Genomic DNA, 25,156 nt, shown 5'->3' on the forward strand with positions numbered 1-25,156 from the left:
TAATCGCTAAAGCCTGAAGGGGAATCACGCCTGAGCCAGGGCATAATTGTTCAAACCACCAATCCTTGCAAGAGTCCAATATTACCTGTCAAAAAGCCGGGGAAGACCACTTATCACTTTGTCTCAGACCTAAGAGCTGTAAATACTATGGTCATTCGTTAATACTCTGTAATGACAAACCTGGCAACATTACTCTTATCTATCCCTCCTGAGTCTGCCTAGTTCATGGTAGTAGAACTGTGCTCAGCACTGCTCTCCTTCCCCATAAATAAGGATAGCAAGTATCCACTTTTTCACCTAGAAGAATTCAGTATACCTGGATAGGAATGCCCCAGAGACATCCAGAGTCCACTCCCGTTTCTCTCAACAACTGAACAACAATCTAGATCATAGACAATTTCCTGTTGGTTCAGTACATTTAAGACTTATTTATTGCCTCATCTTTTTATGAATAATGTAAGCAGGACACACAGGTCTTGCTGACAGCCCTTGCAAAGAAAGGGCATAAGGCCTATAAGATAAATGTACAATTATGTAGGACAATAGCTCAAAGCAAAAACAAAGAGGTGATGGCTGGAAGGTTTAGACTGAATCTTAACCACAGGCATTGCTCGGGGCAACCCTCCAGACCATCGTTCTTCGCCTGCCAAGCCATTACAGAAGGGGAAAGACCATATGCAAATCAGGCTTGGCCCCACCCCAACAGGGGCAGTCCAGCCCGAACTGCTAGGTCACATCCCTTCTGCACGAGACCACAAGCATCCCCAAACATGTTTCGCCCTTGTTGGGGCTCATCAGTGAGGAGTAACTTGGGTCTCTAGGCCCAGCAGGCACGGGACCCACGTCTGGGCATACCCGTCCCACTCGGGGTGACAAAGCAAAAACAAAGAGGTGATGGCTGGAAGGTTTAGACTGAATCCTAACCACTGGCATTGCTCGGGGCAACCCTCCAGACCATCATTCTTCGCCTGCCAAGCCATTACAGAAGGGGAAAGACCATATGCAAATCAGGCTTGGCCCCACCCCAACAGGGGCAGTCCAGCCGAACTGCTAGGTCACATCCCTTCTGCACGAGACCACAAGCATCCCAAAACATGTTTCGCCCTTGTTGGGGCTCATCAGCGAGGAGTAGCTTGGGTCTCTAGGCCCAGCAGGCACGGGACCCACGTCTGGGCATACACGTCCCACTCGGGGTGACAAAGCAAAAACAAAGAGGTGATGGCTGGAAGGTTTAGACTGAATCCTAACCACTGGCATTGCTCGGGGCAACCCTCCAGACCATCGTTCTTCGCCTGCCAAGCCATTACAGAAGGGGAAAGACCATATGCAAATCAGGCTTGGCCCCACCCCAACAGGGGCAGTCCAGCCCGAACTGCTAGGTCACATCCCTTCTGCACGAGACCACAAGCATCCCCAAACATGTTTCGCCCTTGTTGGGGCTCATCAGTGAGGAGTAGCTTGGGTCTCTAGGCCCAGCAGGCACGGGACCCACGTCTGGGCATACCCGTCCCACTCGGGGTGACAAAGCAAAAACAAAGAGGTGATGGCTGGAAGGTTTAGACTGAATCCTAACCACTGGCATTGCTCGGGGCAACCCTCCAGACCATCGTTCTTCGCCTGCCAAGCCATTACAGAAGGGCAAAGACCATATGCAAATCAGGCTTGGCCCCACCCCAACAGGGGCAGTCCAGCCCGAACTGCTAGGTCACATCCCTTCTGCACGAGACCACAAGCATCCCCAAACATGTTTCGCCCTTGTTGGGGCTCATCAGTGAGGAGTAGCTTGGGTCTCTAGGCCCAGCAGGCACGGGACCCACGTCTGGGCATACCCGTCCCACTCGGGGTGACAAAGCAAAAACAAAGAGGTGATGGCTGGAAGGTTTAGACTGAATCCTAACCACTGGCATTGCTCGGGGCAACCCTCCAGACCATCGTTCTTCGCCTGCCAAGCCATTACAGAAGGGGAAAGACCATATGCAAATCAGGCTTGGCCCCACCCCAACAGGGGCAGTCCAGCCCGAACTGCTAGGTCACATCCCTTCTGCACGAGACCACAAGCATCCCCAAACATGTTTCGCCCTTGTTGGGGCTCATCAGTGAGGAGTAGCTTGGGTCTCTAGGCCCAGCAGGCACGGGACCCACGTCTGGGCATACCCGTCCCACTCAGGGTGACAAAGCAAAAACAAAGAGGTGATGGCTGGAAGGTTTAGACTGAAGCCTAACCACTGGCATTGCTCGGGGCAACCCTCCAGACCATCATTCTTCGCCTGCCAAGCCATTACAGAAGGGGAAAGACCATATGCAAATCAGGCTTGGCCCCACCCCAACAGGGGCAGTCCAGCCTGAACTGCTAGGTCACATCCCTTCTTCACGAGACCACAAGCATCCCCAAACATGTTTCGTCCTTGTTGGGGCTCATCAGTGAGGAGTAGCTTGGGTCTCTAGGCCCAGCAGGCACGGGACCCACGTCTGGGCATACCCGTCCCACTCGGGGTGACAAAGCAAAAACAAAGAGGTGATGGCTGGAAGGTTTAGACTGAATCCTAACCACTGGCATTGCTCGGGGCAACCCTCCAGACCATCGTTCTTCGCCTGCCAAGCCATTACAGAAAGGGAAAGACCATATGCAAATCAGGCTTGGCCCCACCCCAACAGGGGCAGTCCAGCCCGAACTGCTAGGTCACATCCCTTCTGCACGAGACCACAAGCATCCCCAAACATGTTTCGCCCTTGTTGGGGCTCATCAGTGAGGAGTAGCTTGGGTCTCTAGGCCCAGCAGGCACGGGACCCACGTCTGGGCATACCCGTCCCACTCGGGGTGACAAAGCAAAAACAAAGAGGTGATGGCTGGAAGGTTTAGACTGAATCCTAACCACTGGCATTGCTCGGGGCAACCCTCCAGACCATCGTTCTTCACCTGCCAAGCCATTACAGAAGGGGAAAGACCATATGCAAATCAGGCTTGGCAACAGGGGCAGTCCAGCCCGAACTGCTAGGTCACATCCCTTCTGCACGAGACCACAAGCATCCCCAAACATGTTTCACCCTTGTTGGGGCTCATCAGTGAGGAGTAGCTTGGGTCTCTAGGCCCAGCAGGCACGGGACCCACGTCTGGGCATACCCGTCCCACTCGGGGTGACAAAGCAAAAACAAAGAGGTGATGGCTGGAAGGTTTAGACTGAATCCTAACCACTGGCATTGCTCGGGGCAACCCTCCAGTCCATCGTTCTTCGCCTGCCAATCCATTACAGAAGGGGAAAGACCATATGCAAATCAGGCTTGGCCCCACCCCAACAGGGGCAGTCCAGCCCGAACTGCTAGGTCACATCCCTTCTGCACGAGACCACAAGCATCCCCAAACATGTTTCGCCCTTGTTGGGGCTCATCAGTGAGGAGTAGCTTGGGTCTCTAGGCCCAGCAGGCACGGGACCCACGTCTGGGCATACCCGTCCCACTCGGGGTGACAAAGCAAAAACAAAGAGGTGATGGCTGGAAGGTTTAGACTGAATCCTAACCACTGGCATTGCTCGGGGCAACCCTCCAGACCATCGTTCTTCGCCTGCCAAGCCATTACAGAAGGGGAAAGACCATATGCAAATCAGGCTTGGCCCCACCCCAACAGGGGCAGTCCAGCCCGAACTGCTAGGTCACATCCCTTCTGCACGAGACCACAAGCATCCCCAAACATGTTTTGCCCTTGTTGGGGCTCATCAGTGAGGAGTAGCTTGGGTCTCTAGGCCCAGCAGGCACGGGACCCACGTCTGGGCATACCCGTCCCACTCGGGGTGACAAAGCAAAAACAAAGAGGTGATGGCTGGAAGGTTTAGACTGAATCCTAACCACTGGCATTGCTCGGGGCAACCCTCCAGACCATCGTTCTTCGCCTGCCAAGCCATTACAGAAGGGGAAAGACCATATGCAAATCAGGCTTGGCCCCACCCCAACAGGGGCAGTCCAGCCCGAACTGCTAGGTCACATCCCTTCTGCACGAGACCACAAGCATCCCCAAACATGTTTCGCCCTTGTTGGGGCTCATCAGTGAGGAGTAGCTTGGGTCTCTAGGCCCAGCAGGCACGGGACCCACGTCTGGGCATACCCGTCCCACTCGGGGTGACAAAGCAAAAACAAAGAGGTGATGGCTGGAAGGTTTAGACTGAATCCTAACCACTGGCATTGCTCGGGGCAACCCTCCAGACCATCGTTCTTCACCTGCCAAGCCATTACAGAAGGGGAAAGACCATATGCAAATCAGGCTTGGCCCCACCCCAACAGGGGCAGTCCAGCCCGAACTGCTAGGTCACATCCCTTCTGCATGAGACCACAAGCATCCCCAAACATGTTTTGCCCTTGTTGGGGCTCTCATCAGTGAGAAGTAGCTTGGGTCTCTAGGCCCAGCAGGCACGGGACCCACGTCTGGGCATACCCGTCCCACTCGGGGTGACAAAGCAAAAACAAAGAGGTGATGGCTGGAAGGTTTAGACTGAATCCTAACCACTGGCATTGCTCGGGGCAACCCTCCAGACCATCGTTCTTCGCCTGCCAAGCCATTACAGAAGGGGAAAGACCATATGCAAATCAGGCTTGGCCCCACCCCAACAGGGGCAGTCCAGCCCGAACTGCTAGGTCACATCCCTTCTGCACGAGACCACAAGCATCCCCAAACATGTTTCGCCCTTGTTGGGGCTCATCAGTGAGGAGTAGCTTGGGTCTCTAGGCCCAGCAGGCACGGGACCCAAGTCTGGGCATACCCGTCCCACTCGGGGTGACAAAGCAAAAACAAAGAGGTGATGGCTGGAAGGTTTAGACTGAATCCTAACCACTGGCATTGCTCGGGGCAACCCTCCAGACCATCGTTCTTCGCCTGCCAAGCCATTACAGAAGGGGAAAGACCATATGCAAATCAGGCTTGGCCCCACCCCAACAGGGGCAGTCCAGCCCGAACTGCTAGGTCACATCCCTTCTGCACGAGACCACAAGCATCCCCAAACATGTTTCGCCCTTGTTGGGGCTCATCAGTGAGGAGTAGCTTGGGTCTCTAGGCCCAGCAGGCACGGGACCCACGTCTGGGCATACCCGTCCCACTCGGGGTGACAAAGCAAAAACAAAGAGGTGATGGCTGGAAGGTTTAGACTGAATCCTAACCACTGGCATTGCTTGGGGCAACCCTCCAGACCATCGTTCTTCGCCTGCCAAGCCATTACAGAAGGGGAAAGACCATATGCAAATCAGGCTTGGCCCCACCCCAACAGGGGCAGTCCAGCCCGAACTGCTAGGTCACATCCCTTCTGCACGAGACCACAAGCATCCCCAAACATGTTTCGCCCTTGTTGGGGCTCATCAGTGAGGAGTAGCTTGGGTCTCTAGGCCCAGCAGGCACAGGACCCACGTCTGGGCATACCCGTCCCACTCGGGGTGACAAAGCAAAAACAAAGAGGTGATGGCTGGAAGGTTTAGACTGAATCCTAACCACTGGCATTGCTCGGGGCAACCCTCCAGACCATCGTTCTTCGCCTGCCAAGCCATTACAGAAGGGGAAAGACCATATGCAAATCAGGCTTGGCCCCACCCCAACAGGGGCAGTCCAGCCCGAACTGCTAGGTCACATCCCTTCTGCACGAGACCACAAGCATCCCCAAACATGTTTCGCCCTTGTTGGGGCTCATCAGTGAGGAATAGCTTGGGTCTCTAGGCCCAGCAGGCACGGGACCCACGTCTGGGCATACCCGTCCCACTCGGGGTGACAAAGCAAAAACAAAGAGGTGATGGCTGGAAGGTTTAGACTGAATCCTAACCACTGGCATTGCTCGGGGCAACCCTCCAGACCATCATTCTTCGCCTGCCAAGCCATTACAGAAGGGGAAAGACCATATGCAAATCAGGCTTGGCCCCACCCCAACAGGGGCAGTCCAGCCCGAACTGCTAGGTCACATCCCTTCTGCACGAGACCACAAGCATCCCCAAACATGTTTCGCCCTTGTTGGGGCTCATCAGTGAGGAGTAGACCACTTATCACTTTGTCTCAGACCTAAGAGCTGTAAATGCTATGGTCATTCGTTAATACTCTGTAATGACAAACCTGGCAACATTACTCTTATGTATCCCTCCTGAGTCTGCCTAGTTCATGGTATTAGAACTGTGCTCAGCACTGCTTTCCTTCCCCATAAATAAGGATAGCAAGTATCCACTTTTTCACCTAGAAGAATTCAGTATACCTGGATAGGAATGCCCCAGAGACATCCAGAGTCCGCTCCCGATTCTCTCAACAACTGAACAACAATCTAGATCATATACAATTTCCTGTTGGTTCAGTACATTTAAGACTTATTTATTGCCTCACCTTTTTATGAATAATGTAAGCAGGACACACAGGTCTTGCTGACAGCCCTTGCAAAGAAAGGGCATAAGGCCTATAAGATAAATGTACAATTATGTAGGACAATAGCTCATTATTTGTGGCATAAGATTACTAAAGGTCTCTGGTAAATATCCCCCTGCATAAAGGAAGCAGAACACAAGATTTCCATTCCCCAAACTATTACAGAGATGATAGTATTTTTAGATATAATCGGTTATTGCTGGCAATGGATCATAGCAAATGTTGAGATTGTTACCCTGCTACAACGGTACACCCCAATTACACCACAGAGCCCCTAAGGAGTAATCCAGAAGCTAAAGAACCCTTCACCACAATAAAGAACAGTGGGCCTCATTACACGGATGGCGGTAAGGATTTATCGGTACCAGTAAAATACTGGTACCGGTAAATCCTTACCGCCTTACTATGCGGTCCCTTTGCGGGTTGGGGGATTTAACGCCTGCTTTTTGCAGGCGTTAAAAACCAACCCGCAAAGGGACCAAGGGAGCTAATTACGGTACCGCAATTTGCGGTACCGTAATTAGCGCCTTCCCCATTCCCATTGAGCCCTATGGGCCAAAAATGGGAGTGGGGAAGGGCAATGGTGGAAGGGGGAATTACCGCCCCTTCCATCTTGGAATGGGGCGGTAATTCCCCTTTCCGCCAAGGCGGTGCCGGTATTTTACTGGCATGAACCTTTGTGCTAATAGCGCCATGGTTCTCAGCCATCCGTGTAATGAGGCCCAGTGTATCTGGTACACCTGCATTAGACATTCCTGATTACAAGAAAGGGTTTACCCTAGACTGACATGAAAAGGTTTGCTGTAGCAATATTTACCCAGAGACATGGCCTTCATCATAAGAAGGTGAATGCTGACTTGCTGAAGTTGGAATGCAGCATCTGCACTAGTGGCGAAACAGTGTGAGACTAGGTTGCAATGATCTCCTTTGGAGGTTCCATTGCCACACACAGGTATCTCCTGTTGCTGAAAACCAAAACCCAGCACATGCCTGTATACCAGGCTAGCAGATATGAAATTATTCTGTTGAACTCCATCAATATTACTTGAACTAGGTGCTCAGTAATTAATCCAGCATCTTGCTCCCCACTTCCGAGAAAGGGGAACCACACAATTTAGAATGCCATAAATTTGTAGCTATTAATGATTTCTTATGGACACCCAAACTGATTTAACTGATGTCCTCCTTCCCAAGACAGTCCTGGTTAAGCTTGTTGATGGGTGTTGTTACTGGGATCAGAATTGGAAATTGGTTGTTTTGTATGCTGTGTGTGGGCCTGGGTAGGTTATGAAAGTGGGAATCCACCTGAGGTTACTTCCACACAGATTATGGAGCTGGCGGCAATGACCAGGACATGCAGTTTAACAGTTCAAAAATCTGTTAAAATATATACTGTTTCCCAATGTGCCTTTGAAGTACCCCACGACTTTGGTTAACTATAGAACCAGGAGGATTCATGAGATCGACAGGGTCCCCTTTAAAATATAGCCAATATGTGAGAGCTCCTCTTGATTCTGTCATGTTACCAGAAACAAAATAGCCATAACGATTGTGTTGCTCATCAGTCCCTAAATGAAGAAATCAGTTGTGGCAAAGATTTTTGTAGCATTCTTCATATGTGGAATGCACACATAGAACGTAGAACGAGAATTGTAGGAAATCTCTGTTAGCTCCAGAGCTCCTGGTCAGTTGGAAGGAGCATTTGATAGGACCGGTGGGGTATACATGTTATCCTCTTGTGTTACAATAAAAGAAGTATTCAAAACTTACCAGCATGGAGGATCATTTCATTCCCTTTTCTCCATAAGGCGAGACACAATTATATTGGAGCACAGGGCCTGGGTAGCTAAACATCACATCACACATAACATTAAATGAAAGTAACAAATAAGGAATATATGTAACACTAAGTATAAGAACCTTGGTAATAAAATTACTACATCGCAGATGACATCTGAACATAAAACAAGAAACAAGAAAATCTATGCATGAGGTTTGTATCTGAGATAAGATGCATCCACACACATTTCAACAGTGAAATTATTCAACACAATCTTTCAAATAAGATGGTCTCCCACATTTCCTAATGGGAAGTTCTCTTCTACAAATTCTACAACTCTCCTTGTACCTAACACGATCATTCTCCTCTCCTCTCTCCTGCAAACCTTTGGACTTCCTTGTATGCCGGCACACTCTATTAACATTAGACACCCGTCCATCTGAAACATTTACAGCACTATGTAACCTTTTAATGACCTTTGCGGGTTGTGACCACTTTAAACCACATTCCGCCCTGTTGCTGGGAAACTTTATATGCACCCAATCTCCTTCCTTCACTATGCATTGTGTGTTCGCTTTCCCTGTGACAAAATCGGTTTTGCTGCTCATCTGCCTATTGCTGATCCTCTCCTTGACAGTAGATTTAATCTACTTCTTTCTCCCTGGCAACATCATTCTCATCATATGTCCCAGCATCACTCATTAAGGTTGACAACTAAGGTCATCGAAAAGCACCTTATCTCTCACTGCACTCTCATAAATCCTATCCCTCCCTCCCTCCTTCCATTTCTCCCTCCCTCCACATCTGTGTGTTTAACAATTGCTGCGCCCATCATTCATGGGCACAACTGCATACTGTGCTCGTGTCCTCGTAACATCTCAATTGATGAGTCACCCATTACGTGATGTTGTGCTGCTCTGCACTGAAATACTCTCTCATCAGAACCCTGATTCAATCACTGCTTGTTCCAGCTGAAATCCCTATCTCATCAATAAGGGTGCAACTGAATCTTTCCACATACTGATTTCCCTGTGGGTGATATAAGGATGTGATGATTTGATCAATCCCATATCCCTTCAAAAAGTTTCTAAATTCTTTGCAATCCAACTGCGGACCATTATCTGAAAGGCCTCCTTTTGGCAAACATTCTTTCCCAAAAAAGTTTCAAGAAATTTAAAATGACTGCTGGATATACCATCCCTCACCACATATACCTCAGGCCCTTTGGATATATCTATCACCACCACCAAATTCACATTTCTCAGACCTCCAATATTATACTGATTGGAAAATCCAAAGCTATCTCCTCCCATGGCACTTTTGGTACGTGCCATGGGTAGTTTGGTGGCTCTAAATATTTTGTCGCTCTCTGCACACTCCTTACATTCCAGAATGGTGTCCTCCACATCACCATTTAACACAGGCCATCAAAAATCATCTCTAATCATCACCTTTGCCTTGCCTACACACAAATGACCTTTATGTCCAAGGGCTACTACTTTATCCATAATACCTTCTGGAACAACCAAAAGGTGTCCTCTTCACAGACCCCCCACTAATACAAAATTCATCTTGAACTCTTCTGAAGGCTTTAACTTCTTCACCTACAATTTCTCCAACCCAGTTTGGCTGTATCTGATCCATTACTGTCTGGTGGACCTCATACATTCAACATGCTTCATCACACACTTTCCTGCATCTGGACCATGCTCTTTAGCTCTTCATCTTCAAGATCACACTCACCACCTGCCTCTTCGACCATTGTCACTGCATCCCTTGACAAGGAACCTGCAACCATGTTATTCTTCCCAATTACAGGTTCTACAGAAATCTGGAGGCTTTGTAAACTGCTACCCATTTCATGATCCTTCTGGAACCTTGATCCTGCCCCCTTTATAAAACTACAAACCAAAGACTTATGATCAGTCCTTAACTCAAAAGTGTTCCCCTACAGATTGTATTGAAATTTGCAATGGCCAAACATATGCAAGAGCCACTCGCTCAATCATTGGTTGTCTTCTCTTTGCATTCTTAAGGGGCCGGGAAGCAATAGCAATAGTACACCTGCACTCCATTTCCTCTTGGATGAGTACTGCACACAATCCCAAATCGCTGACATCCATGTAAAGCAATGCCATTCAATTATCTTTGAATTCTGACAACAGAGTTTGCAGTATATCTTGCTTCACTTCCATACATGTTTTCGCACATGCTTCATTCCACTGAAACAACACACCCTTCCTTGAGTTTTATCCGCCATGTTTTAATACTGTTTCTACATAACTGAACAAGACACAGAAAATCTGCCACTTCAAACATGCTACTAGGTTCTGGCATATTACAATAACTCTGTCATGCTTCGGCTTGAGCCCATTACCAGACACCTTCTGGCCCAGTTATGTATATTTTCCTTATGTTAGGACTTCTCTCCTTAAACATATCCACATTTCCTCTCCATCTCTAGGCATGCTCATCCACACTAGACCCCCATATCAGTACATCATTCTGGTTAAACAACACAACACAATATTTCCAGACCCAAAAAACCTATAGAAACTTTCTGAAATCCACTGGCCATAGACACCAGTCCAAATGGCATCCCCCCACCTTGATAAAGCCCAAAAGATGTGATAAATACTGCCAGATATGTGCAGTCTGCATGCAATTCCACCTGGTGATATGCAGACCTAAGATATAGCAGGGAGAAGATCTGTACTCATGATACGCTGATCAAAAATTCATCACTCTATGGAAGGGGACATTTTGTGGCTATGTGAAAAACCTAGTCCCGGGGGATCCTGTACACAGGTGGCCAAGTAAGGGACATTGCTTTTGGATCCCGACCCTTGGGGTGGGCAATCACGGGAGGATCTCCTGGGTAGGGGGGTCCTCGGGGAGTGGAAGAGAAAAACCTGATGGCGAGACAAGGTATTCCATTATTTCCACCACCCATCAAACCCCTATCCCTGCTTATTTTATGGGAAACTACCACTCCCATAATTCCTCCCCAGGTTACATTGGGCACACTACTGAGCTGAGGAAGATGAGGAAAAAGGTCTGGCATATTACATAGACTGGCTATGTCCCTTTAATGAGGCCAGGCAGAGTAAGGCACGTAATCCTAACTACATACACCTGTCACCTTTTAACACTCCAGTTCAGGCAAATATAAGGTGGCACGCACAGTCAGACTCTGAGCAAGGCTGGGTATGAGAAGGGGCAGCTCTTTCGGGGCTGATGCAAACCTGGCGATGGAAGTCAGTTTGTGTTAAAAGCAAAGTAACTGGAATTCAAAAGTTGATGGTTGCGTGTATGCTGATAAAACACATAATGGAAAGGACAATTGCTAATTTATAAAACAAATGGATACACATTAACCCAATGGTCCTGTTGGGAAAAATCACACATTGAAAAGTCTCTGCGAAATGTTCTGAGTTGATTGGAAATCAAAGGCAAGAAAGCAATCATGATACCAAAAGAAAGTTAAATGAATGAAAAGCAAAACATGTGAACTCTGAATATGCAAAGAGGGCAACATATGTGACCTATGAAAGAGTGCAAGAAGGCAAACCAAAGAGATTGAAAAACTACAAGTACCAAAATGCATTGGTGTTGTAAGAGGAGGAAGATTGCAGATTTTAGAGTTACTTAAAGAGAGGTCAAAGTGGTCATACAGAAGACTATGTAAAATCCTTGCAGTTTCTAAAGTCTTTGACAATGAAAAGACACCTGAGACAAAAAGTGGTGAAGGGAGCCCCCATGAAGTGAAAGACAGGCTTGAGTCTGGCAGAGGAAAGCCTGTGCAGAACTTTGTGATAAAGTGAAAGCTGAAAGACAGGCTTGAGCCCGGCAGAGGGAAGTCTGTGCAGAACTGTGTGATTAAGTTAAAGGTGAAAAACAGGCTTGAGCCCGGCAGAGGGAAGCCTCTGCAGAACTGTGTGATAAAGTGAAAGCTGAAAGACAGGCTTGAGCCTAGCAGAGGGAAGTCTGTGCAGAACTGTGTGATAAAGTGAAAGGCGAATGACAGGCTCTAGCCCAATAGAGGGAAACCTGTACAGTAAAGGTCAAAAGTGGAACTGTATATTTCTGGCGGACAAAGCCTAAGGAAGTGATTGAACTAACAGAAGCTTGAAGACCAAGCCTGAACTGTTAAATTGTACCAGTAAGCCAAAGTGTGTAACACTGAAAGAACTGTGCCATCCACCTATACAATTTAGGAAACTCTCTGGACCCCGTGGTGTTGAACGTGGGGAAGGGAGCTGTTATTTAAACTCAATCTGAAATTTCTTTTTAGACACTGTTTTCCTTTTGAATTCCCTTAACTCATTTGTTATTTTGAGAAGGAGTGCAAGGTTATGTTATATTAGCAAAGGCCTTTTTATTTTGACTAAGACTGAATTTTTTTTATTTATTTAATGGTCGGGATTACTCCCATTCTATAGTTAGGGCCAAGTAGGAATTCTACCAACACAATCAAATTACTAAATAAAGGTTTTCAAAATGTGTATACATTGTCTCTGTGTCTACGAGTGATACCATTGCTTCCTTACAGGAAACACATTCTTGTGGAGATTTCTAAGGTAAATGCATAGTCTCACTGGTCCATTAGACTTTTGTATGACCACTATCGGCCTCACCCATTCCTAGGATTCAATATTCTCAATGATCCCCTCTCCTTTCATTCTCTTCAAATCCATCTCCAGTTCTTGCCTCAAAGCCAGTGGAACAGTCGGCACATTGGCAGAGACAGGAAAAACTCCCCTCTCAAACCTTATCCTATTAACACACCTTTTCAGGCAACCTATTTCCTTTCTGAAAACTTCAGGGTACCAAGATGACACTTCACCACCCATGTCCACCTTACTTGGACTACTATAATTGACTTCTCGTACTACCAACACCAGGATGAAGAGGCTTCAACTTCATCACTAGTTCCGCTTGATCGTCCTATGAGATTATCTCATTGTTACGCTCACCTGGCTCCCACAGGGGCGTCGGTCGGACCCGGACAGCTGCGGTCTCCACCCACGTAATGCGTAGTGCAGTGATGACTGACTGGATCTGCCCTCCTAATCTTGTCTGCTTAACTCGTAAAAATATTCTCCTGCAAGTGGAGAGATGGATTTAGCCACTTGTGGATTCAAGTGATGGCACCCCCACAGTCCTCCCCAACTAATCACCTCCTAAATGCCCTCACAGCAATCTCACCGTATATTCTTGAAAGATTAGCTCTCCATCCTGCGTGGATTTGCAGGGGCGCATCGATTCCAGTTACTTCACTGGTTTGAAGGCTTGGGAGAGTTCCGGAGAGTATTGATTCTAAGGTTCCTGGTGAGGACCAGTAAGTATTAAGTTCATAGAGTTCAATATGTCCGATGTTCACTCTTGTTCCCCCTTCCTTTCTTGTCTTGCAGCTGGCTCATGAAAAGATGCTCTTGTGGCAGCTGGTGGCGCTCAGGTAAGAGTCTGTATTACCCGGTGCTGTCCGGTAAATGTTGCACGTGGAAAACGTGTTGTTTTGTCTCTCTTTACAGATGCGGAACGTGAAAATATGGAGAGTCACAAAAGGATGACTCCGGTGGTAAATCAGGTAAGTCTATGGTGGTAAGAATTATATTTGTTGGTTCCCTCGGCTCACTTTGTGGTTTTCTTTTGTCTCCTAGGTGCCGAAGTTCGGCGAAGAAATGATGGAGGCAGCGCCGACCCAAAGGATGCTGTGAAGACTAGTGAGTATGGCGCGACGCTGCAGCTGGAGGTGCGGCGCGTGCAGAAATGATGTTCTTTACAGGTCCGGAGACGAGATGGATCCAGAATCAGGTGTTGAATAGAAATAAGTTTGTTTTCTAACCTTGTCCCTTTCTTTCCTCTTTGTTTTAGGAGCTCCGGATTCAAGGCGGGCTTGGCAGAAGACTGGATGCAGGCTGCAGGCACGGTGAGCGTTACGCTGTTGGATGCAGAATAACGCGAAGGGTGTGTTGCTGGTCGGGCGTGGTTTAAATAGCCTCAAAAGTAGTCCCAGGTAAGAAGTCCTTAGACCCACACCCAAATAAAAAATAGTCCCTGTAGAAAAATAGTCCCTTTCAGGCTTCATGTTGGATTGGAGTCATTTGCAGCATGGTCTGCCTGAGGTAAGTAATGAATATGAGCCTGGCACCTAGTAAGTAATGAATATGAGCCTGGCGCCTTGGGTGCCAGGACTGATTTCTACTATGAGCCTGGCGCCTAAGGCGCCAGGACTGAACCCAGATAGCCCCTAGCCGGTGCTGCTGAGGTTTTACTAAATGTTTAGCTGCCTGCTCCCGGGGCTGATGGGCTTGGTCCGGATGCCTGGGGGTAGGCATCATGACAGCACTCCCCCCCAAGGCCCCTCCTAAAATTGTTCTTCCCCTGGGCCCTGGTAATGGAATCTTTTCACCAACCGAGGTGCATGGACGTGGTCATTAGGTTCCCATTACCTTTCTTGTGGTCTGAAGCCCTTCCAATCGATTAAATAAAAACGTTTTGATTTAACCATCTTGGAGTCCAGGATATTTTTACCTCGAATTCAGGTTCTCCATCTATCAAGATGGGGTCGGGTGGTTTGGTTAATCTTGTTCCTGGTTGAACTGGTTTTAAACGTGAAACATGAAAGATAGGATGAATGCGCATATTAGAGGGTAATTCCAATTTGACGGCTACCGGGTTGAAAATGGCCTTAATAGTGTAAGGTTCCAAATATCTAGGTTAAAAGTGTGAGTTCCCTTCAGAGGTATGTGTTTTGTAGCCAGCCAAACTTGATCCCCAATCTGGTATTGTGGAGTTTCACTTCTATGTTGATCAGCATTTTTCTTATATTTCTCTTTTGCTTGTTTCAAATGTTCTGTTGCCTCTTTAAAGGCTTGTGTAATAGTAGAATGCAAATGACTAACTGCAGGCATTTCTAAATACTGAGGCAAATCTAGTTCTTAGGTTCGAGGGTGATGTCCATATATGGTATAAAAGGGGCTTTGTCCGGTTCCTGAATGTACAGAGTTATTGTATGCATACTCGGAAATTCATAAAATATCTTTCCAATTACTTTCGGTCTGATGTCGCATGCAACGTAGGTACTGTTCAAGGGTCTGGTTGGTCCTCTCTGTCTGACCATCGGTCTGGGGATGGTGACTGGTTGATAACCTCACATCAATTTGCGCCAGTTGACAACATTTGTTCCAAAAATGTGAAATTAATTGACTACCTCGATCAGAGACCAATACGGAAGGAAATCTGTGTATTCGAACAATGTTTTCGAGGAACTACTTGGCCAGAATTGAAGCAGAAGGTAATCCCTTTAGAGGAATAAAGTGGGCCATCTTGGAAAAAAGATCCACAATAACTAGAATGGTGTTAAATCTGTTACATGGAGGTAGATCTGTAATAAAGTCTAACGATAAGGTGTGCCATGGTGTAGGTGGAATATCCAAAGGTTGTAAGAGGCCAGCTGTTTTTTTCTTCTGACTTTTGTTTTGGGCGCAAATGCCACAAGACATTACAAATTACTTTACGTCTTTTCGCCAGGTGGGCCACCAGAATTGTCTCTTAATTTTAGCTTCAGTTTTTGCGATACCTGGGTGTCCTTCCATCAGGGTGTCATGATAATTGGAGATGACTAGTTCTTGTAGTTCCTTGTGTGGTAGAAATAGTCGCCCTGGATAATAATGTAGGTCATTGATGACTGAGTAGTCCGAGCCTTTCTTCACCCAGTCCTGCAGGGCTGTTGGATCTAAGAGTTGTTGGATCTTTACTTGAATATCCTCTAGTGTCTGTAGAGTGGTTATGCCAAGAATTCTTTGTTTTGAAATTATAGGTACCGGTTCCGGGTTCGCATATGCTTCTCCCAGCCCTATTCGGGATTAGGCATCTGCCTACAACCTGGTTGATATGTGATCAAGGGATTAGCCATTTTTACAACCTGGTTGATATGTGATCAAGAAATCGAACTCGGCAAAGAACAATGCCCATCGAAGTTGACGTGACGATTGGGCCTTGGATGTTTTTAAATACTGCAAGTTCCGGTGATCGAGAATTACCGTAATGGTATGCCTGGAACTGAGAAGATAATGCCGCCAAGCCTTGAAGGCGGATTTGATGGCTAATAATTCTTTATTGGTAACCGCATAGTTTAACTCGGGTGCCGAGAACTTTCTGGACCAAAATGCTACTGGGTGAAGTTGACCGGTTTCAGGATCCTTCTGGGACAGGACAGCTCCCATGGCTAAACTGGATGCATCAGTTTCAACTATGTATGGAAGTTCGGGGCATGGATGCTTTAAGACAGGTGTAGACGTGAATTTCGCTTTCAGCTCTTGGAAGGCCTTTTCAACTTCTTTGGTACACAAGTAGCGTTTGTCATTTTGCAAAAGTGCTGTGATAGGGTGTACAACATGTGAGAAATCTGGAATGAATCTGCGGTAGAAATGAGCGAATCCGAGCATGCTTTGTACCCCTTTAACTGAACTGGGTGATGGCCACTTGAGGATTGCATCTACCTTTCGAGAGTCCATTTGGACTCCTTTTGGAGTCAGGATAAATCCAAGGAATTCAACTTCCGTAGCATGAAAAACGCATTTTTCCAATTTTGCATATAACTTGTGCTTGCGTAGTTTCTCAAGGACTGCACGAACGTGCTTCACATGGTCTGATTGTGAAGAGGAGTACACTAGAATATCGTCTATGTATACAACAACACAGACGTCAATGAGTTCATGAAGGACATTGTTCATAAAATACTGTAAGGCTGCTGGTGCATTGCACAACCCGAAGGGCATCACCTGGTATTGGAATAACCCGTACTTAGTGCGAAAAGCAGTCTTCCATTCGTCGCCTTTCTTTACACGTACCAGATGATATGCCCCTCGGAGATCTAATTTAGTGTAGATGCAAGCGTCCTTTACTTGGTCTAGTAATTCGGGGATCAGAGGCAATGGGTATCGGTTCTTAACCGTGATCTGATTTAATGCGCGGTAGTCTATGCATGTTCTGAGGTCACCTTCCTTTTTAGGCATGAAGAACAAAGCTGAAGATGCAGGGGACTTGGATGGACAAATGAAGCCTTAGCAAGGTATTGGTCCAAGTATTGTCGTAGGTGAAGGTTTTCGGGTTCCGTAAGGGCGTAGATCCTACTACATGGAGGTTGTGCACCGGGTATGAGATCGATTTGACAATTGTATGATCTGTGAGGTGGTAGGGTGTTTGCCTGTTCCTTTTGGAAAACATCCTGGAATTCTTGATATTCCTAAGGTAACTGCACGACTGAAGTAGCGACTGTGGCCAGGCCTTGGTTCAAGGGTTTTTTCGGGTAACAAGTATGTGCACAATCCGGGAAGGTTATTCTCTTCTCTCGCCAATCAATACAAGGATTATGTGTTTCCAACCAAGGTATCCCCAGTATTATTTAGAACTGAGGGGCTTTGATTAAATCAAACACAATAGTCTCTTGATGCCCATCCTGGCCCAATAGTGTCATCTCTGCGGTGGAATGAGATACAGGCGCAGAGGCAATTTCAGTTCCATCGACTGTGGTGATGACATCCGAAGTGGTCTTTTTGCAGAGAGATAGATTCATCCTAGAAGCCAACTCGTGGTCCACATAGTTTCCTATGGCCCCGCTATCAATGTATGCCCTCACTGCGTGTATACATGATGGCTGCCTTGGATCTATAAGGACCATTGATATGATGAAGTGCGAGGTCTGAGTATCCTTCTTCAAGCTCAGCAAGCAGACCTCTACGCTTGTCGGGCGTGGTAGTTTCCTGAATCAGGCTCTGTTTGATTTTTATCAGCAACTCCGACTACTCTTTTAGATGTTTTTACAGGGCAATCCCGTAGAAAATGTCCTGAGGCCCCACAGTACAGACACAATTGCATCTGCCGTCTTCTTTCTCTTTCCTTTTGAGTTAAGGGTCCGTTGACCCGCCCGATCTGCATCGGTTCTGATACATCGTTTCCTTTGAGGGTAACACTGGGTTTAACGATATAGGTTAGTAGATCCTGGTTACCTTGTCATAATGATAAAAGTTTGTTATCCAGGGCCTGTCCCTGTGAATGTCTGGCAAATAGTCTTTCCATGCTCAATTGAAAACCTTGAAAATCCCGAAGAAGAGGGTCATCCTGGTTGACTAATGGAATTGATCAATCCGCTGTGCTGCCACTAAAATATGATAGTACAAGGCTTCTTTGGTTTGGTCATTCGGAAAAAGCTCCAGGTCTGCATAAAAAGTGCAAGCGGCATTGGTTCATAAACACGGCAAACTTTTTTGGGTCCCCAGCAAAACGTTCAGTTGGAGCTAAAGGAATGCTCCCTGGTAGAACCACTTGCACAGGATTGCTCGATGAAACAGGAGTTGGATTCCACCCGAATCCAGGTAATGGTGTTTGCCCAGCTTGGTTTTGCAGTAAGTGTCTAGCAAGATCATCAGTGCGCTCCTTTGACACAATCAGTTCTCTCCTGAGGGCATTAGTCTCTTGGCGCGCGGAGTGCACTTCTGCCCTAAGTTACCCTAACAATAGGGCTAGTTGGTCGGTTTCTGAGGTTTCCATAACGCCCGGGTGGGGATTTGTAGATAGGCTTCGCGTTCTGTTATGCTCACCTGGCTCCCACAGGGGCGTCGGTCGGACCCGGACAGCTGAGGTCTCCACCCACGTGATGCGTAGTGCAGCGATGACTGACTGGATCTGCCCTCCTAATCTTGTCTGCTTAACCCATAGAAATATTCTCCTGCAAGTGGAGAGATGGATTTAGCCACTTGTGGATTCAAGTGATGGCACCCCCACAGTCCTCCCCAACTAATCACTTCCGAAATGCCCTCACAGCAATCTCACCTTCTATACTTGAAAGATGAGCTCTCCATCCTGCGTCGATTTGCAGGGGCGCGTCGATTCCAGTTACTTCACTGGTTTGAAGGCTCGGGAGAGTTCCGGAGAGTATTGACTCTGAGGTTCATGGTGAGGACCAGTAAGTATTAAGTTCATAGAGTTCAATATGTCCGATGTTCACTCTTGTTCCCCCCTTCCTTTCTTGTCTTGCAACTGGCTCATGAAAAGATGCTCTTGTGGCAGCTGGTGGCGCTCAGGTAAGAGTCTGTATTACCCGCTGCTGCCCGGTAAATGTTGCACGTGGAAAACGTGTTGTTTTGTCTCTCTTTACAGATGTGGCACGTGAAAATATGGAGAGTCACAAAAGGATGACTCCGGTGGTAAATCAGGCAAGTCTATGGTGGTAAGAATTATATTTGTTGGTTCCCTCGGCTCACCTTGTGGTGTTCTTTTGTCTCCTAGGTGCCGAAGTTCTGCGAAGAAATGATGGAGGCAATGTCGACCCGAAGGATGCTGTGAAGACTGGTGAGTATGGCGCGGCGCTGCAGCTGGAGGTGCGGTGCGTGCAGAAATGATGTCCTTTACAGGTCCGGAGACGAGATGGATCCAGAATCACGTGTGGAATAGAAATAAGTTTGTTTTCTAACCTTGTGCCTTTCTTTCCTCTTTGTTTTAGGAGCTCTGGATTTGAGGCGGGCGTGGCAGTAGACTGGATGCAGGCTGCAGGCACGGTGAGCGTTACGCTGCTGGATGCAGAATAATGTGAGGCGTGTGTTGCTGGTCGGGCGTGGTTTAAATAGTCTCAAAAGTAGGCTGAGGTAAGAAGTCCCTAGAAGCACACCCGAATAAAAAATAGTCCCTGTAGAAAAAATAGTCCATTTCAGGCTTCATGTTGGATTGGAGTCATTTGCAGCATGGTCTGCCTGAGGTAAGTAATGACTATGAGCCTGGTGCCTTAGGCGCCAGGGCTGATTTCTACTATGAGCCTGGTGTCTAAGGCTCCAGGACTGAACACAGATAGCCCGTACCCGGGGCTACTGAGGTTTTACTAAATGTCTAGATGCCTGCTCCCGGGGCTGATGGGATTGGTCCGGATGCCTGGGGGTAGGCATCATGACACTCATCCCCTTTCCTGGCCATGTACACTATTCCATCTGCCCTTCATCCCTTGAACTGACAGACTGCTTCCAACTCTCCTTCAATGTCAATGAGAATATCACCATAATCAATTACCTTTATGCATGACTCCCTGAAAGTGCAACACATGTACTTTTCCTTCCATGTTCATAAACTGACCAATATCACAACCCTGTCTGCTACATCAGTATCATCAGAGATGCACTCATAGACCCCACGCACCATCCCAGCAGCAGCTTCGAAGTTCCTGCAGCAACTAGTTAGGTGCCCCTTCCTTCCACAGTCTCTGTCACTGGCCAAATGATTGGTACATTCACAGAGATAGCAACTCCTCAACAATGGATCACTCCCATTTCCCATGGGTGTGAGACTCCAACCTTGTGAGGCTCCATTAGGGTTATGATTTGATCCTGCCTCCTCATTGGTGGTGCTTTTGTTCTTCTGATCATACCTCGTATTGTCACTGGTTTTCTGTGAGCAGGAGTTCTTTGTATCCATTCTATAGACTGAATCCTTTCTCCCATAAGGGCTTATGCACAGTGTCCAGATGGAGTTCCTTAATGCAACTCTCAATATGATCAATGCTCTTTCGTATCTCATCAGCTCTCTCTAAGTTCAGGTGTTTTTCCATCCACAGTTCCTCGCCAACTTTAGTGTTGATGCACGTTAGCATGAGCTGGTATTTTATGTTTGCATCTCGACAATGTCCAAAATGACACTTTATCCACAGGCCGCTGACTGCTGTGACACATTCCTCAATCGATTCACCAATATTTTGTTCCCTAACAGCAAAATGATAACACGCCAGTATTTGTTTTCTTTCACTTCATAGTGTTTATCCAGTTTAGCAGTGCACCCATGACTTTGACTCATGTCACCCATTTCAACAGAATCTGACACTTCCTGCAGTGCTGGACCCAGGCAGTGGAACAGTAGGGCATCCTTACTTTCATTAGATTAATTCATCCCGTAAATTGCTAGAACAAATTTCATATGCAGTCCTTCCAATCAGACCACTTGACATAGCACGCCCTATAGGAAGCAAAGAATAACACTGCACCTTGTATGTTGCCATGTTGTATTTTCAGTAAAGGAAGAAGAAAACAAATAAACCTATCACTGCTGCATTCATAGTATTCAAGTTGATGAAATTACACTTGGATAATGCCACCTTCAAGCAAGAAAGTTTTCAGCGTTCAGCTCCAACTTTGATATCAGCTCTCACATTATTTGTGATCATGTACCTGACTTGAAAATGACACGCTCTTTCTACGCTGTGAAATCTTGCTTCAGACTTGCTTCCACAATGTTCCTGGGGTTTCCGGCAATGAAGTGCAATGCTCTCCTGAACGTCATGTCTTCCACCGCTCTGCCTGACTCTGGGGCTTTGTAGATGCTTTCTGCATTGCTAGGCCTTTCTCCGGGGCCTGGCAGATGTGTTCTGCGTTTCTGGACAACGAAACACTGCAGAACAGCCTTACCCCTTGCTGGGCCATTAGGCTTCAAGCCCTGTACCTCCTCGCTGCACACACCTTTGTCCAGAGTGACACCAGAGCATGGGTGCCATATAGTCTTCTCGCCACTGCAGCATGAAGTTGAGCCTAAGCATCATCTCCGGCAGATGCAGGTAATTCGGGGGTTGTTGTCTCCATATGCTTGCCACTAGTTGTTATGATGAAACTCGTCTGATATAAGACCAAGGCAACATCCAGAGTTTCAAACATGTTCTCTTTATTGAAGATTATAAAGAGACATAATGAACAATGACCTTCCTCTGACCAATCAACTCTCTGCCTTCTCATCATTCACATCATCTCTCCCATGTATCTTTTCATGGCCTGCTCTCCTACACCCCTAAGACACTGGAATAATTGTCCATAAGCAAGAAAATTCCCCATCCATTGAGAAAGATAACCAGATAAGGTAACGTTGTCGATTATATGATGACTCCCTGTCTAGAGATGACCAAGGTCAATTAGTGGCACCAAAGATAATATTGTCACACCTTGGCCAGATGTACCATGGCTAGTCTCATGTAGGAAGTGAAGGGATGATTATGTCACTGAACAAGTCCTAGTGTGCTTACGAATTCTCTAAACTGGCCCATGGGTACTGTAGGCACTGCACTATCTGCTTCCAGAATAATGTGGAGAATACTGTATTTGCCACCCAGGTAGCACACCCTCCACCTTATAGCACTTTTGTGGGCCTTCAGGTTAACTTTCTCCAGCTTCCTTGGTGCAGCAATCTGGTAGTAAGCATTGTTATCCTGGGTATGTTCTCTAGGTGAATGGATGAATAGCCCTGCCGGAAGCCAGATGCAATAACAATTTTTGAATTTGTTGTCCAAAATGTTGTATCCAGATCTGGAGTGCCTGTTATTATTAGCAGCAATCAGGGCTCCCACTTTGTGAATAGTGTGTTTAAAGCACCCTTTTCATCTTTGAACGTGCAGTACAATATCTACTGCCCACACCAACCTCAATCAGCCGGGGCAGTAGCGAGAAGTAGAGAGAAGTAATGGGATGATTCAAAATAAACTGGCCAAATGTTGTCAAGAGACTGAACAAAAATGGCTCGATATCAGCCCCATTGGATTATATGCAAGCACCCCTAGAAGAAAAAGGTGGCTCAGCGACGCACAAGATACTTAATGGCTGACCTATGTGCTTACCCATATCTCTGCCTGTAAAAACTCATAATGATAACATAACCTTCATTTAAAAAATGTTCCACCATTGGATGCGCTGCCAGCTCACACAAATTGTACATATGCAATTTTAAGTGTCGCCTTTGCTGCAAGTCCATATACAAAAATGCTTTTCGACGGAGACTCAGATAGATTTTTTGCATTATTTAATTATGTTCATTTTCCGTGTTCAAATGACAGAGTTGTATGCCAACACGTGTTTTGACCTCCACAGGTCTTTCTCAAGGCAAAACTCCAATACGAAGTCTCTCTGATAGATATCAGCTTGTGAATAAATGCAAATGTTGCAGTAGCCGTGAATCTGACGTCCTGCACAGCTTTATTGCTGATCGGTCCTAGTGAACTATTGGCGATCTATGTCAATGAAGTACTTTGGGCTCGCTGTACTTCATTGACATAGATCGCCAATAGTTCACTGTCATTTGAACTTGGAAAATGAACATAATTAAATAATGCAAAAATCTATCTGAGTCTCCGTCGAAAAGCATTTTTGTATATGGACTTGCACTAATGGTGACACTTAAAATTGCATATGTACAATTCGTGTGAGCTAGCAGCGCATCCAATGGTGGAACATTTACTGTCTCTTTTCAATACGGAGTCGGTTAGAGGTGCCTACTTGTTCCATGTGGGTGCAGCAGCTAGTTTTGTTTGATTTAAGGGTGGGTTTTGATGAGATAAATAAGCTCAAGCGCTTCAAATTACCTGGCACACCTCAGCTATACTGTTTTTTGTTAACCTTCATTTAACATGTAGATAATTACTTGGGTTTGTGAAGTCCTTAATCTCTTCTGTTAACTAACAGGTTAAGGATGTTCTACCAGGAGACTTTGGCCTAATGAAGATACATCCGAGAAAGCCGGATTTTAGGTTCACTTTGTGAAGGCCCTTTGCAGGTTCTATTAGTATCTAATTCAGTTGCTAAATTACAAACGCACCTGACTTGGCCCCATGTGACCCACTGTAAGTAGGCTCTAGCACTTGAGAATTGAAAATAAAAAGGTCTGTTTCATGCATCCTAGTTGTCTTGCTACAACTCCTGATTTGCAATGTCTCTCATGCCTCTTTCAAACTAAAACCGAGGTATAATTTTTTAGATATGGTAACAACATCTGATGTGCAGTCTTAGCACTGGTACAGAAGGAAATGTTTAGTTCACTGGCAGTGGGTGGGGCCTGAGCTATGAATGTACTTTGGAATGCAGAGTAGAGATGTGGTTAGGATTCCACCATAGACCAGCTCTGTGCACCCAAGGTATTGCTTCCTATACATCTGAAGCACTGCCAAACTAGCTGACAGATGATGACTTTCTCTATGCCTAAATACAAGTCACAATCCTTAAAATGTATCCCCACCCCAGATTTCCTGTTAAAGAATGAAACTGCTGTTACCTAAGGACACCAGCTCCTGCAATTGAGACCATACTCTGAACCGTCCCAAATTTCAGATTTTACATAGTTCTGTCACTTTGTTTTACTCTCTAGGCTGAGATGAAAGGATATACTGAAGAAGTTAACTGGTACCAGTCTCTCTAGTGGGACATCATTAGCAAGATAGATCAGGATTTAGATATGTTATTCAAATACCACATTCACAACTATTATATTTGCTGCTCCCCTTTCTTCATTTGTTTTATTCTTTATTTTCGTGTTCTTAAACATACAACAATATCAACAATTGATTACAATTAACAAATTAATTCCTTTACAATCACAATGTTCAAATCATATTCTTAAATCACGAACTAACAATCTATACTTCAACAATTAAAGTTCATTCCTACAGCTCTCCAATAAAATATTACATTTAACACCCCCCCACCCGGCTCACCCCCTACCACCTCTTTAAATCAGTTGTCCAACTGTTCTGAGGGGGTACTATCCACATTCAGCAGCAGACTGTGGATTTTACCAGAGGAAGAAAGAATAGAAGAGTAGCTGATCAAATTTAGGATAATGCCAATACTGTCCTTCAAGCTCGGGGTGTATATAAGGGGGCAATGTTTAGATGGCTTTTAGGCCAACTTTAAGGAGCAACAGGACTGTACGACACTGCCCACTAATGCAATGCTAATATTAGTCAACTTCACAGAATGGAGACGCTGAGCAAGCTAACAAGAGATGCCCTGATGCAGCTGATGCATGCAGTAATGTATTTCAAAAGAATGCTTCAATGGGACATTATATCTGAATTCTGAACTTTGGCACATCCGAGATAACATGCAACATACCAGCTGGCAAGGAATAAAGGTGGACCTGGAAGGACCTCTGGCAGTGCAAAGGATCGGCCTATGGGGAACAACAGTAGACCATCACAGAAA

Source organism: Ambystoma mexicanum, chromosome 7q, assembly GCF_040938575.1.
Source record: "Ambystoma mexicanum isolate Mex_15411 chromosome 7q, UKY_AmexF1_1, whole genome shotgun sequence".
NCBI classification, from domain to species: Eukaryota; Metazoa; Chordata; class Amphibia; order Caudata; family Ambystomatidae; genus Ambystoma; species Ambystoma mexicanum.